We start from the raw sequence: 14,739 nt of genomic DNA, 5'->3' as shown, positions 1-14,739 counted from the left end.
TAAAACAATTCCTTTCAGCTACAAAACTGCATCAGCTTCAGGATCATGAAGAAAGCTTTTCTAAAAAAGCTACCTAAAGGTATCATAAATCACATCCATATGGAGAGAACTCCATTCTTGACATTTCCAATAGTCACCTGTTACCTCCATAACATTTTGGAGGCTCGCCTCTCAAATCATGCCACAACTTCAAGAACTAGCAGACAGACTTGCAAGGTTTTAGAGCCACAATTCCATTAACTTGCTGAGCTGTAAGAAAACTGATTGTACTATCCAGTACCCACTATAGTGGTTTCTTCAATCTCCCCAGTATTAAAAATACTAGCTTATGCATTACGATATGGATTGTTTGGAATTGTGCACGCTAACATTAAGACATCTACTGTGGGTGTTGTTAGTCCTGCAACACAGAAACATACGTATAAATATCACAGTGCATTAGCGCAGACAAACCTGAACTGTTCCTAACCAAGCTGAGGTGATTAACTCAAGAACAGCATCATGCCAACATGGGTCCTAGCAGTGCTTAAGGAACATATTCAATTATAATGAAGACCAAGCCTCTCATTAAATAAATAAATAAAGAAAGAAATCTACAAGATAGTGAAACCTGTGAGAAACAATAAAAAAGAAAGTCTCTTCAAGCAGTCTGTACAGAAGAAGGACTTACCTCTTATCATTCCTAGAAAATCTATCCTTTCCAGTTTTTGTCTAGAAGAGGGCAGCCTAAGACAGTCAGCATCCAGTACCCTCCATCCAGGTGTCTGCTGGGCCATCCACTAGGCCGTGTTCCAATTGTCATTGAGAGGAAGTCAAAAACATTTTGAGCATGTTTTCTATCTCAGATGATCAGGAAATGAAAAATGTGGGATGCATCACAGAGCACACCTCGTATGCAGTAAGACGTTGTTCAACAAGGTAGTAAAGAATTCAATCTCATGTTGCAATGAAATCTACTTCCCTACAGACTTTAGTACACTCCACAGCAGGGCCTTGGTATTTATTACTGCGTCAATCAAATGTAAGCTAGTACTACATTTAAAACTCCCAATATCATGAATTACAAATTCAAATCAATTCTAAAAAGTTGCTAGAGGGGATGAGCAGAGAACAAAAACTAAGACATTTATATAAATGACTAATGATAAGAATTGTGCTGATCCTATGCAAAGTTATATCTGAAATGTAAAGGAAGTTTTACTTCTACTTGAAAAGTGTGGGGGAGAGAGCATGTAGAAGACAGCATGGGGACAGAAGTGGGTCAGATGTTGTGTGTATTGACACAATTTGTAGCCTGGTTATCTTAATCCCCCAGGTTGCAGAGGACAAATGTAGCAGCTGTTACCTAAATTATCTGAAACATATTCACAGCACATGTGTCAATGTCCCAAAGACAGGCAAGGTACATAGCTGGAGGTAACACCACCACATCTCTTTCTAGACAAGCTATACCATTTTGAGTTCTCAAAAAGTTCTGTGCTTCTACACACACAGATAGCACCTAACACGGTTTTTAGGGTTTAACAGAGTTAGGTGTCTAGGTCTTACTGTGTCCGTAAAATTAAGACTTCTATGCTTCTAGGTTAGCTTTCCCAGTATAAATGCTGACCATAGTATAGATCTTAAATGGACCCTGTAGATACCGTAAATACTGTAAAATATGTTTAAAAAACTATTAAAAGGAAGAACTCAAAGGCCCCATACTGCAAAATGATAAATTCCTTCTAGAAAATACTGATCAATTTCTTCTCTACAAAAGTGATGTGAATACCATGCTGGGTTTATGTCATACACTGTATAAATCAGACAGTTATTTTCCATGACCATCATAAAATTTTAGACAAACAGGCAGCGAATTCTTTGCATGTTGCAAAGAGAGAGAGCAAGTAAGATCATCTGAAGGGCTGAGAAGAAAAATGAAAGTATTTTAAAATGAGGAATGGAACGGAAGCAAAACAGTAGAAGAAACTTCACAAAATAAATAAATAAAATTAAAAAATAAAAGGTAACACTTCAGAGTATGGTAGTGTTGGCACAAAATAGATACAGGACATGAAGCAAAACCAGCAACTCCTGCTACTCTTTCCTTTGGCAAAATCCATACTGAAACCAGAGTGGAACTCCATTTTGATCATGCATATTTTATGAGTAAGAACAACTTACTGAGAAAAAGGACTTAAGTCCAAATACCAGGCTATCCTCTGTTCTCTTTAGACATGTGTTTTCAAATACTTGACAGGATACTCTGTGCCAAAATAAAGTTCTGTTTTTCTGTGAAACTTCTGAAAAGTCAATAAGTAACACTTTTCTAAAAAACTCTAGATTTTGATTTCATTGACTCTACTATCCAAAACTATCTTTCCAACCCATCTAACTCTATTCTTTGTATGTATATATTACACACTTACATGCAAAAGTTGTAATGTGTAATCCAGATAAATGTCCCCCTGGATGCAGTCCTGCAGCAATCAGTTTCTTCCAAGCAGTTTCCAATGAAGGGAAAAAAAAATCATAGAGATACCAGTCTTTGCAATCCAACGATCCACACAATGGATCTCTGCACATGGTTATGGAGTTCACTAGAAGATGCATACTTCCATGACTATTGTGCTTCTTGGAACTGAGCTTACAGCTTCTACTGCATAGCATACGTGGAAGGTGGCTTTATATGGAAAGGCAGTAATGATTGTCATCACATAAGGCTTAAGTAAAAAGATGAGCACTTAAAACAGTAAGCACACCAGGTGCTAGACAAAGACCAACGTAGACATTTGGTCCTGCAAAATCAGCTGCTCACAAGATGGTGGCCACTCAAAACAACAGCAGGTCACAGCTAACCCTGATAGATTAACATTTATTTTCTTTACTACAAGTTCAGGGCACAGTCTGACTCACATCTTTATGTGGCCATGCCAGCCTGAGCACAGTACATACCCATCTGTAGTGAGTTGCTCCGCCCTCCCCTTAACCTCTGCACTTCACAGCAGAGTAAGCGTTTGTGTACCCAGGTGGTATATTGGACCAGTTCCCTCATTCGAATCTCTTCTTTGTTGTTAGGATATTATTAATCTGGATCAATGTTGCAGCTTAGTTTACTGTTCAGTGTGACAAGGGATTGTGATGCGTAGGCGTGGGAAGAGAGGAAGGTGGAGAGAGGGATTGCTTAATCCTGAACCATACCTAAAAGAGGTCTGTGTGACCATCATTTCAGTGATTGCAATACCGTCTACATGCAATGAGAATATAGAGGGTCAGTGCAAAGGGCTGCAAAAACAACACAGAGACAGAGATTCTGACACCCGCATTCACTGGGAACTTGTCATCCAAGAAGTCTTCTGTTGTTGCTTGTTTATACCATGTTCTAAAAACAGTACCTTGTGTAAGATGGTTCTGAATAAGTGTTGCAAAAGAATATATTCCTCACAGTTCCTGTCTAATGAAAACAGTCCTATCTGCTCTTGAATTCTGGCTACTAGGGCAAAGTAGCAGAGTAGTTTGAGGTCTAATTAAATACTCCTGTTAGCAGGTACCCACATTGAGAGACCACTGAAAAAGCAGCATAGCTTTCTGATTGGGTATAGGATTTTCATGAGGTTGCTGAAGTCATCAGAAATCTCTCTGCTACTCTGAACTAAAAACACAAGTTGGAATGTTGGAGAGGTGTTTGATGGAAAGGGGGGAGGGTTTAAGAAATCATGTAAAAATATACCTTCTGAGCAGAGAGGTTTTTTTTTTCCTAGTTGCAATCATAGTCATTGTACAAACAGTACTGATTTTCTAAGAAGCCATGTAAGAAATCAAATGGCAGTATCCAGTGTGACAGGGCTAACGCTAGTTTTTAATAACTTTTTTTATTATGCAGCTAGTAGTATTGTATATATATTCATCAGAAACACTGATTTGTCTGTAGCTTTTTTTAAAAAATACATTATACCATGTAAGCAAAGTACATTAGAGCAATCAGAACTCTTTCAAATTCAGCTGGCTTTCGAGTTGCAAAAGTATAATTTGTACTGTCAGCACTTCCCTGACAAGTTCCTCTCTAACATGGGAACCACGCTAAACTGCATTTTACTATGCAAATAATCACGAGATTTATTTTTTTTTTAACGGCCAAAACAAAATCTGTGACATGTACTACAGCTTGGCCTAGAAACTGATGACTATCCTAGATTTCCTACCATAGGTTACTGTAAATACCAGAATTAAAATTTGGATTCCATGTCTCTGTGCCCTATAACTGCTCCTCAGTGCACCAGATCTGCCTCAGCTCTCCCCTTGTATTCCCATGCAAACCATCTCTGCAATACCACTGCCCTTCCATGTAAGTTCCACCATGCTACTCCTTCCCACGTTGCCCTGCCTGGGTCAGACATGCAATTGTACTCATTGCCCACATAATGCTGGCCAGCTGCTTGCTGTCCAATATAGCAGACAAGAGTGAGTTTTCTATTCTTTTCCTTGTTTAGAAATTGATAGGAATGCTTTTACCAGCATAGCTCCCAATCTTCTCCAAACTTGTTAGAGTACAGCTACACCAAGTTATTCTGACAGTCAGTGCTTCTGTAACAGTGAGTATATAAATCAAATAAAGTTTTAACAGGTCCATCCAGAAGTTTATTATACCAAATTTGGACATCAGGGTGAAGTAAGTGGCAATACTTCAATACAAAAGGGTTACTTGGATCTTACTTAATGGATTACTAAAAGCAATACATCACATAATGTGTTAGCATTGAAACATCTACAAAGTAAAAATTTTTTTTCCAATGTGCAGTGTCTTTTAAGAGATTAGTGAAATCAGACTGTGTTTTTCAAGATCCTTAAAGAATTGACATTTGAGAACATTTTCTCGGGTGTTGTATAACCAGAGTAAACTAAATGGAAAGCTAACACTAACTACAGTACAACAAATACAATTGCCATTAGATACAATTTAGAAGCACACAGTAATTCATAGCTTGGAGATAAAAAACAGCTTCTCAGAGAACTTTACTTAAAGAGAGAAGCAGCTCTATTCTGTGAAGAAATTTCTTATGCTGTAAGTTCACAGACTCACAGAATGGCTGGGGTTGGAAAAGAGGCCCGTCTGGTCCAAACATCCTGCTCAGTCAGGGTCACCCAGAGCAGATTGCCCAGGACCTTCCCCCTGTGGCTTTTGAATATCTCCAAGTGTGGAAACTCTGGTCAACCTGTGCTCACTCACCCTCACAGAAAAAAAAAAGTGTTTCTTACTTTGACAAAACCTCCTGTTTTTCAGATTGTGCCCTTTGCTTCTTATCCTGGCACTGGGCACCACTGGGAAGAGCTTGGCTCCATCCTTTTGGCATGTTCCTTTCAGGTATTTGTACACTTTGATGAGATCCCCCCAAGCTTCCTCTTCTCCAGGCTGAACAGTCCCAACCCTCTTAGCATCTCACAGGAGAGGTGCTCCAGTCCCTTCATCCCCTAAGTGACCCTTTGCTACACATTCCACATTGTGGGGAGCCTGGAACCAGACACTACTCCTTTTGTGGCCAGAGTGGAAGGAACTCTGGTTTCTGGAGAGCGTGGGAGATAGCTTCCTGACGCAGCTGGTCAGTGAACCTACCAGGGGTGGTGCCCCGCTAGACCTTCTCTTCACAAACAGAGAAGGACTGGTGGGAGATGTGGTGGTCGGAAGCTGTCTTGGGCAGAGTGACCACGAAATGGTAGAGTTCTTTATTCTTGGCGAGGCCAGGAAGGGGACCAGTAAAACTGCTGTATTGGACTTCCGGAGGGCTGACTTTGAGCTGCTCAGGACGCTGGTTGGCCGAGTCCCTTGGGAGGTGGTTCTGAAGGGCAGAGGAGTCCAGGAAGGCTGGGCGCTCCTCAAGAAGGAAATCGTGATGGCACAGGAGCGGTCCGTCCCCACGTGCCCAAAGACGAGCCGGCGTGGAAGAAGACCGGCCTGGCTCAACAGAGAGTTGCGGCTTGTGCTTAGCAGAAAAAAGAGGGTTTATAATCTTTGGAAAAAAGGGCAGGCCACTGAGGAGGACTACAAGGATGTAGCGAGGCTGTGCAGGGAGAAAATTAGAAAGGCCAAAGCTCATCTGGAGCTCAACCTGGCTACTGCCGTTAAAGACAACAAAAAATCCTTTTACAAATATATCAACGCGAAACGGAGGACTAAGGAGAATCTCCATCCTTTACTGGATGCGAGGGGAAACCTAGTTACTAAGGATGAGGAAAAGGCTGAGGTGCTTAATGCCGCCTTTGCCTCAGTCTTTAGCAGCAATACCGGTTGTTCTCTGGATACCCAGTGCCCTGAGCTGGTGGAAGGGGATGGGGAGCAGGATGTGGCCTTCGCTATCCATGAGGAAATGGTTGGCGACCTGCTACGGAGCTTGGATGTGCGCAAGTCGATGGGGCCGGATGGGATGCACCCAAGGGTACTGAAAGAACTGGCGGAGGAGCTGGCCAAGCCGCTTTCCATCATTTATCGGCAGTCCTGGCTATCGGGGGAGGTCCCAGTTGACTGGCGGCTAGCCAATGTGACGCCCATCTATAAGAAGGGCCGGAGGGCAGACCTGGGGAACTATAGGCCCGTCAGTTTGACCTCAGTGCCAGGAAAGCTCATGGAGCAGATTATCTTGAGGGTCATCACGCGGCACTTGCAGGGCAAGCAGGCGATCAGGCCCAGTCAGCATGGGTTTATGAAAGGCAGGTCCTGCTTGACGAACCTGATCTCCTTCTATGACAAAGTGATGCACTTGGTGGATGAGGGAAAGGCTGTGGATGTGGTTTACCTTGACCTCAGTAAGGCTTTTGACACCGTTTCCCACAACATTCTCCTCAAGAAACTGGCTGCTCGGGGCTTGGACTGGCGTACGCTTCGCTGGGTTAGAAACTGGCTGGATAGCCGGGCCCAGAGAGTTGTGGTGAATGGAGTCAAATCTGGTTGGCGGCCGGTCACTAGTGGTGTCCCCCAGGGCTCGGTACTGGGGCCGGTCCTCTTTAATATCTTTATCGATGATCTGGATGAGGGCGTCCAGTGCACCCTCAGTAAGTTTGCAGATGACACCAAGCTAAGTGCGTGTGTCGATCTGCTCGATGGCAGGAAGGCTCTGCAGGAGGATCTGGATAGGCTGGAGCGATGGGCTGAGGTCAACTGTATGAAGTTCAACAAGGCCAAGTGCCGGGTCCTGCACCTGGGGTGCAACAACCCCAAGCAGAGCTACAGGCTGGGAGATGAGTGGCTGGAAAGCTGCCTGGCCGAGAAGGACCTGGGAGTATTGGTTGATAGTCAGCTGAATATGAGCCAGCAGTGTGCTCAGGTGGCCAAGAAGGCCAACAGCATCCTGGCCTGTATAAGAAGCAGTGTGGCCAGCAGGTCTAGGGAAGTGATTGTGCCCCTGTACTCAGCTCTGGTGAGGCTGCACCTTGAGTACTGTGTTCAGTTTTGGGCCCCTCGCTACAGGAAGGACATGAACGTGCTCGAGCGAGTCCAGAGAAGGGCGACCAAGCTGGTGAGGGGTCTGGAGAACAAGTCTTACGAGGAGCGGCTGAGGGAGTTGGGCTTGTTCAGCCTGGAGAAGAGGAGGCTCAGGGGCGACCTTATCGCTCTCTACAGTTACCTTAAAGGAGGCTGTAGAGAGGTGGGGGTTGGTCTGTTCTCCCACGTGCCTGGTGACAGGACGAGGGGGAATGGGCGAAAGTTGCGACAGGGGAGTTTTAGGTTGGATGTTAGGAAGTACTTCTTTACCAAAAGGGTTATTAAGCATTGGAACGGGCTGCCCAGGGAGGTGGTGGAGTCACCATCCCTGGAGGTCTTTAAAAGACGTTTAGATGTAGAGCTTAGTGATATGGTTTAGTGGAGTGCTTAGTGTTAGGTCGGAGGTTGGACTCGATGATCTTGAGGTCTCTTCCAACCTAGAAATCTGTGATACTGTGATACTGTGAACCCCTCCATTCACCAGCTGGCAATACTTTGCCTAATGCAACCCTGGATACCATTAGCTTTCCTTGCAGCAAGGGCACGTTGCTTGCTCATGTACAACTTGGAGTCCACCAGGACCCACAGGTTCTTTTCCACAAAACTGCTTTCGAGACAGTTAGCCCCCAGTATATATTGGTACATGTGGTTGTTCCTGCCCAAGTGCACGACTTCTCAATTCCCTTTGCTGAAATTCAGAAGGTTCCTGTCAGCCTGTTTCTCCATCCTGTCCAGGGACCTATGGATGGCAGCACAGCCCCCTGGCATATAAACCACTCCTCCCAATTTTGTGTCATCTGCAAACTTGCTAAGGGTGCACTCTGCCACATCATGCAGATCATTAATGAAGGTGTTAAACAGGGTTGGATCCAGTATTGAACCCTAGGGTAAACCACTAATTTATGGCCTGCAACTAGGCTTTGTACCACTGATCACCACCCTCTGGGCCCAACTGTTCAGCCGATTTTCAACCCAACTCACTGTCTGCTCATGCAGCCCATTCTCTATCAGCTCCTCTGTGAGGAAGTTATGGAAGACAGTGCTGCAAGTCTTGCTGAAGTCTAGGTAGCCAATATCCACTGCTCTCTCTTTATCTTCCCAGCCACTTTATGGCTTGTGACTCCATGCTGACAACTGCAGATGATTTTCTTGTTCTTCATGAGCCTGGAAATGGTTTCAAGTATTAGCTGTTCCATAACCTTCTCAGAGACTCCATCAGAACCCATCAACTTATATATGTCCAGTTTTCCCAAAACTATTTCCAAACCTGATCATCTTCCACCAAGGGTATATCTCACTTCAGACTTTCCCCTTGGTTTCCAAGGCCTGGAATTTCTGAAGGCTGGTCTTAACTTGTAAAGACTGAGGGAAGAAGGCATTCAGTGCCTCAGTTTCTTACATAGCCTGTATTTCCTACCTCATTTAGCAGCAAATCCACATTTCCCCCAGTCTTTCTTTTGATGTTTTAGGTACTTACATAAGTCTGTCTTGTTGTCTTTGACACCACTCCCCAGATTCTACTCCAGATAGGCTTTAGCTTTCCTAACCATGTATTTGCATGGTCAGACAGTGTCTCTATATTCCTCCCATGCTATCTGTCACTGAATCCCCTTTCTCTGTACTTGCTTTATGTGTGTGAGTTTTGCCAAGATTTCGTTGTTCATCCATGCAGGCCTCCTGGCATCTTTGCTTGACTTCCTATTAGATGGGATGCACTGTTCTTGAGCCTGGAAAATATGATCCTTGAATATCAACTAGCATTCTCTGCTCACTCCTTGCTCTAGGGCCTTATCTTCTGGGACTCTTTCAAGCAGATACATGAGCAGGAAAAGGTCTGCTCTCCACAAGTCCAGGGTTGTGATCTTGCTTTTTGCCCTTTTCCCCACTTCTAGGATTCTTCAAGGATGCTTTCAGCCTCCCCATCCCCAACAAGCTCTTTCTTGTTTGCAAGTATGAGGTCCAGCAGAGAACCTTTCCTGCTTGGCTCCTCTATCACTTGTGACAGGAATTCACCACCAGTGCTCTGCAAGAACCTCTTGGATTTCTTATGCCCTGTTGTGTTGTCCCTCCAGCAGGTGTTTAAAGTCCACCACAAGGATCAGGGCCTGTGAACATGAGACTGCTCCTAGCTGTCTGTAGAAGGCCTCATGTACAGTTTACCTGATCAAGCAGCCTATAGCTGACACCCTGATTTGCTCTTTAATCCTCACCCATAAGCTCTCAGTTGGCTCATCATCCATCCCCAGCCAGAGCTCCATGCACCCCAGCTGCTATCTTACATAAAAGATATCTCCCCCACCTCATCTTCCCAACCTGTTCTTCCTAAAGAGACCACATCCCTCCACTGCAGCACTCTGGTTATAAAAACCAACTCACCACACCTACGTGAAAGCAACAAGTGCATGCAGACCTCTGCTTACCCACATTTATTCCCCAAGCTGCACACATCAGTGTGTGGGCACTTCAGAGAGGCACCCACCCATGCTGATTTCCCAGAAAGGATCCAGGGCTTTTCCACATAATGGTGCAACTGTTTTGTTGATTTTATCTTTCCCTTCATTCACATCACTCCAGACCATTTTCTTGTGATTCCCTCCATCCCACATCACTCCTAACTGAAAGCCCTTCTTACCAGGTCAGACATCCTGATAGCAGAGAGACTTTTGCTCCACTTAATCCCATCTCTCCCAAGCAGATGTTGGTGCTCAGCCAGGGTCCCATGGCCATAGGAGACAAAATCCTGCCACTGACACCAGCTGCACAACCAACACAACTTGGTTTCTTCCTCCCAAACCACAGAAATATGCCCTGAATATAAGAAATGTTAATGGTTTAGGGCTTTTTAAAGAATATCTACAAATTGCCTAAAGTCAGCTTTTTAAAATTCTATTTTAAGTGATACTATATATACACATATTTTACTGTGTAGTATGTAATGCTTCCCACCACAACAGAAATAATATGCTTGTCCTGCTTAAAAGAACAAATTTCTTAAAAGAACAGGTACTCACCTTATGCAATACCATTTCAGACTCAGAAAGCTTGTTACCTTTGACAGATTTGTCAGATCTGAGTGAAAATTGCCAAGGAATTCACAAGCTATTGAAAGTAAGTGAGTACAGACACCCAACGTATATTGTTTTATTAAGAAAAAACAGGGTTAAATATTCATGATCCTATGCTTACCCTAGGTAATATAAGATTTATAGACCTAAAAATATCTGACAACCTTCACAGACTGATCTCATTTATATACCTCATCTACACCATAATCTTCTCAACACTGTCAGAGGTGGTACTGCACTACTGGTCTAATATAGTGAGACTAGGCTCGGGCTCAGTATTTTCACAAAGTCACTGAGTTATTTGAATGCATTATTTCTACTACAAAAACATTAGTACTTGAATTCAAGTTTCTCTATGATGTTTTAAAGATGTCCTTACCTAAGTCTGAAGATAACCTCTTGTAAGCAACATTTTGCAGTGTTTTTGTTCATGATTTCTGATGTTTTTTGCCGTGGGAACACCATGACCAGCTACATCCTCAGTCCCCGCTGCAGGCTGAGATGCTTTACCACCTGGAGTGAATTTTAAGTGTCAGCTATGCTGTACAGGTGGTGGTGATCTTTTTTGACAAAGTGAAAAAAGCAGCAGTAATAATAATAATAAACAACAACAACAAAAAAAACCACAATTGTAGCAGTGAAAATCTATTAAGTATGTATACTTGCTGAGAACCAAAACTACATTCAGAATTGCTAGTGCCCTCTTCAATTTTCTGAGAAGGAAATTGCTGTAAATCAGCAAGCTAGACAGCTTGGCAGAGACATTCAACTTGTAACTATGTCAAGCAAATGCACCACAGCAAAACTTACAGAATCTAAGGGGATAACCTTACCACAAGTACCAGCTAAAGGTGACTTTTTGGTGTATCCCTCAGAATTACATGGCAGCTCATGGCATCGTATCTCTGCTTAGTCCACTTTTTTATGGCCTGCTGCCCTCTCTAGGAAATAGACGTTCAGACATTTTCTGCTCCTCAGTGTCACTTGAAACAAGGACCTTAGCTGAAGCTTGCTTGCTGAAGTCAACGGGAGGCTTTCCATTAACCTTGCAGTGCTGCAAGTCAGGCTTTAAGGCTCTTATTTTAGCACCTGCCTAATTACAAGCACATTAACATTGTAACTGTGCCAACGTGACCACCCGTGTGCCCAAGATCATAATAAATCAAGACCCAAGTGAAGAGCCTCAAACATTGCAGTCACAATAATAATGGGGCAAAAAAATGAAAAGATATTCCAGTCTTATCTATTAAATCTATTAAATGTACAACATTTACTAGTCTTAAAGAAAAAGAAGTGAACACTCTTGCTTATATATCCAAATACATTACAGACAACGAGAAGCTTGTAGGCAATTGTGAAGGCTGTAAGTAAGGAGACAAGTTACGTTACCCGGTGTTTCCTAGTAACTAGCTGTCTCTAGAGGCTGGTCACCAACCAGGAACACTAGATACATGGACTTAGCTGACATTTAAATTATGTGAATTAAAAACTGCAGCCCGCTCCCCTCCCTTAAAAAAAAAAGGGGTGAATAACAGCATGCAACAAATTCATTTTCTACTTTTCCACCCCCTGAAACATCATCACATTGCCAGTCACATTTTTGCAAATCCTGCATAGCCTTTCACCCATATGCTCAAGCACACATAGAATAGGATCTTGCAAGAACATCTTTTCACAGACAGCTTTTATTAAGAAACAATATAAATAGCATAATAAAAATGACATAGCTTGTGGGGGGGGAAAAAAATGATTGCAGAGTGAAAAACAGCAGCACAGTATCAGTATGAACATAAACCAAGAAAGACAAGGAGAGCTTTGATCAGGTTACTTCTCCTGCCATAAACAAATGTTCTCCATTTTGTGCAGAAGTGAAGGAAAATGGACCCATGTGCTGTGGGTGGGTGCGATGAAAAGCTGTTCTTTTTTGATTGTGCCAAAAACATTTTGTTTCCTTCATCTAAAAAAAAAGATCTAGATTAATCTAAGATGAAGAATCTTAAAATACATTTTCAGAGTCATTTTTAAAGCTCCATATCCCTTTTTTTGTAGACAGAGGCGGAGAATCTATTAATCTTAACGTGATCTTTTGCCTACTACTTTGACTTAAAAGCATTTACATATCTATTAACTGAATATAAATATATGTTTGAGTCTGCCTCTGAATCTTTTTTGTATATATCTGAGAAAATGCATCAAGGCTTCATCTAGACCTGTGTTTTTTTTTTTTTACTCTTTTCTAAACTATCTATTTCCTTGTATATCTGAAAGTTAGTGTAATTTTTGGCAAGTTATTTAACTGTGGGAGCCTCCCCCATGCAGTTTTCTCAAAAACCTCTGCCTCTGGTGCAAGTTTCTTGTGACAAAGCCTAATCTATGTTACGAAACAAGATCATCAACCCAGATCTTTGGGAAACATGAGACAGAGCTCAGTGCTATCAGCTTTGCTGTAATGAGCAGGATATCCCATATGGACACAATTCCAACCTACACAGGCTTTGCGAATTATGGACTTACATGGAGTACAAATTCTGAGAAACTTGCCTACCAGAAACTTGCTAAAAAGAGAATTTTAGAGGAAGAAAATGTTTTAAACTTAGTTCATGCTTGAAGCAATGTCCTGAACTGAGTTGAATTTTACCATATACTTGGGCACTTTACGAAACCAGAGCACAAATTCCTGGGACTTCCTCAGAAAGCACTTTCTAAGGGTGTGAGGTATGAACTGGCATGAGGAATACCATGGAGCATGAAGGAAGGGAGGCAATACTCACTAGACCCACGTTGGCCCTGGAAGCTGTCTGTCCCTCAGCTGCCTGTATAGGTAACAGAGAGAAAGACATTTTGGTAGCTGCATAGCACCAGTGGTAGAGCAGATGTGTGTGCCCTTGAGTTGCCACTGAAGGAGGTTAGGAAAACTATCATCCTCCAGCTAAAGCTAGTCTTTGTGAATGCTCTCCTTAATTTTAAAAATATCACCTTCAATTAGACCATTAGCACTGTTTAGCATGGGCAGATATACTGTATAAGAGTTATTTTGTGCCACAGGCAAATTCAAGTATAAGAGACTAAAGCTGGTCATACGTTTTCTCTCTCTTACATGTAATCCTCAAACATTTCATATTCTCCAAAACATGGATAGAAGAAAATAATTTATTTTCACATCAACATTGCCTCAGTGAGGCAAATACCACATTTTAAATAACACAGGAATTAAGACAACATTGTAGAGCCTGGAGATGTATACATCCTTCAACTGAGACAGTAAGTCTGTCAGCAAAACTTATTGTTTAGTTATTGTTATTATTTCTCCACCCTTTCTCTGCAACTGAACTAATTAAACCTGTTGCAGACAGAAGCATTATTTAAGTTCACTTTTCCTACTGTAATTTATGCTTTAGAAATAAAAACAGAAAAATACAATTTCCTTAACGTCTTCCCTCTCTATGTATTGGCTTGGTTAAATTCTTTTAACCAAGAATCTAGGAATAGAGTTGAACCAAAGCCTTAAACTGAAGTATTGTCAGGCACTGGACTACAGAGAGAGAGAGGGACAGAACAGAAAAATTGCCAAGAAAAACCATATGCCACTAATTTATTTCTGTAATAATCTGAAATCCAAAAAAGAATGTGAATGCCAACAGTTCACTGTTATTCAGTAGAGTGCTTAGGCAAATGATTACCTTTAAGCAAATTCTCCAGTTTCATTGATCTCAGTACATTCACCTAAAGTCAGAATCAGAATTGGATGAACAGAGATGGATTTAAATATATGCTGATTTGCAGTCTGAGTATAAATCAGTATCAAATTTTGCCATAAAGAGACATTAATAATAGCTGGTACAGTATTGCAAGAAAGCAGTCAGGAAATATGAACCCTTAGCCCTCCACACCTTCATCAGAGATGAAATGCAGTCAGAATCAGCTCAAGTGACCTGAGGGTCCAGTCACATTAACTCCTTTTCTTGGTTTAGAACTGATTTTTAAAAGAGGTGGGAGAAAAAGGAAAAAAAAAAAAGGAAAGAAAAAAAGGGACTGATTTTTCACATCCATCTTTTTCCTAGCCCACCAAAAGCAGATATTAATGTCAATTATTCACCTCTTCCTATTGTTATCCTTTTTTTTTTTTTAACTGAAGATGTGAAAGTTGTGGATTACTGTACAGAGTGACAATGACATGCACAAGAGATACATTGGAAAAAAGGGAATATGGGAATACAGCAG

The sequence above is a fragment of the Anser anser genome (assembly GCF_964211835.1).
Source record: "Anser anser genome assembly, chromosome: 4".
Taxonomy (NCBI): Eukaryota; Metazoa; Chordata; class Aves; order Anseriformes; family Anatidae; genus Anser; species Anser anser.
This window is presented reverse-complemented; position numbering follows the sequence as displayed.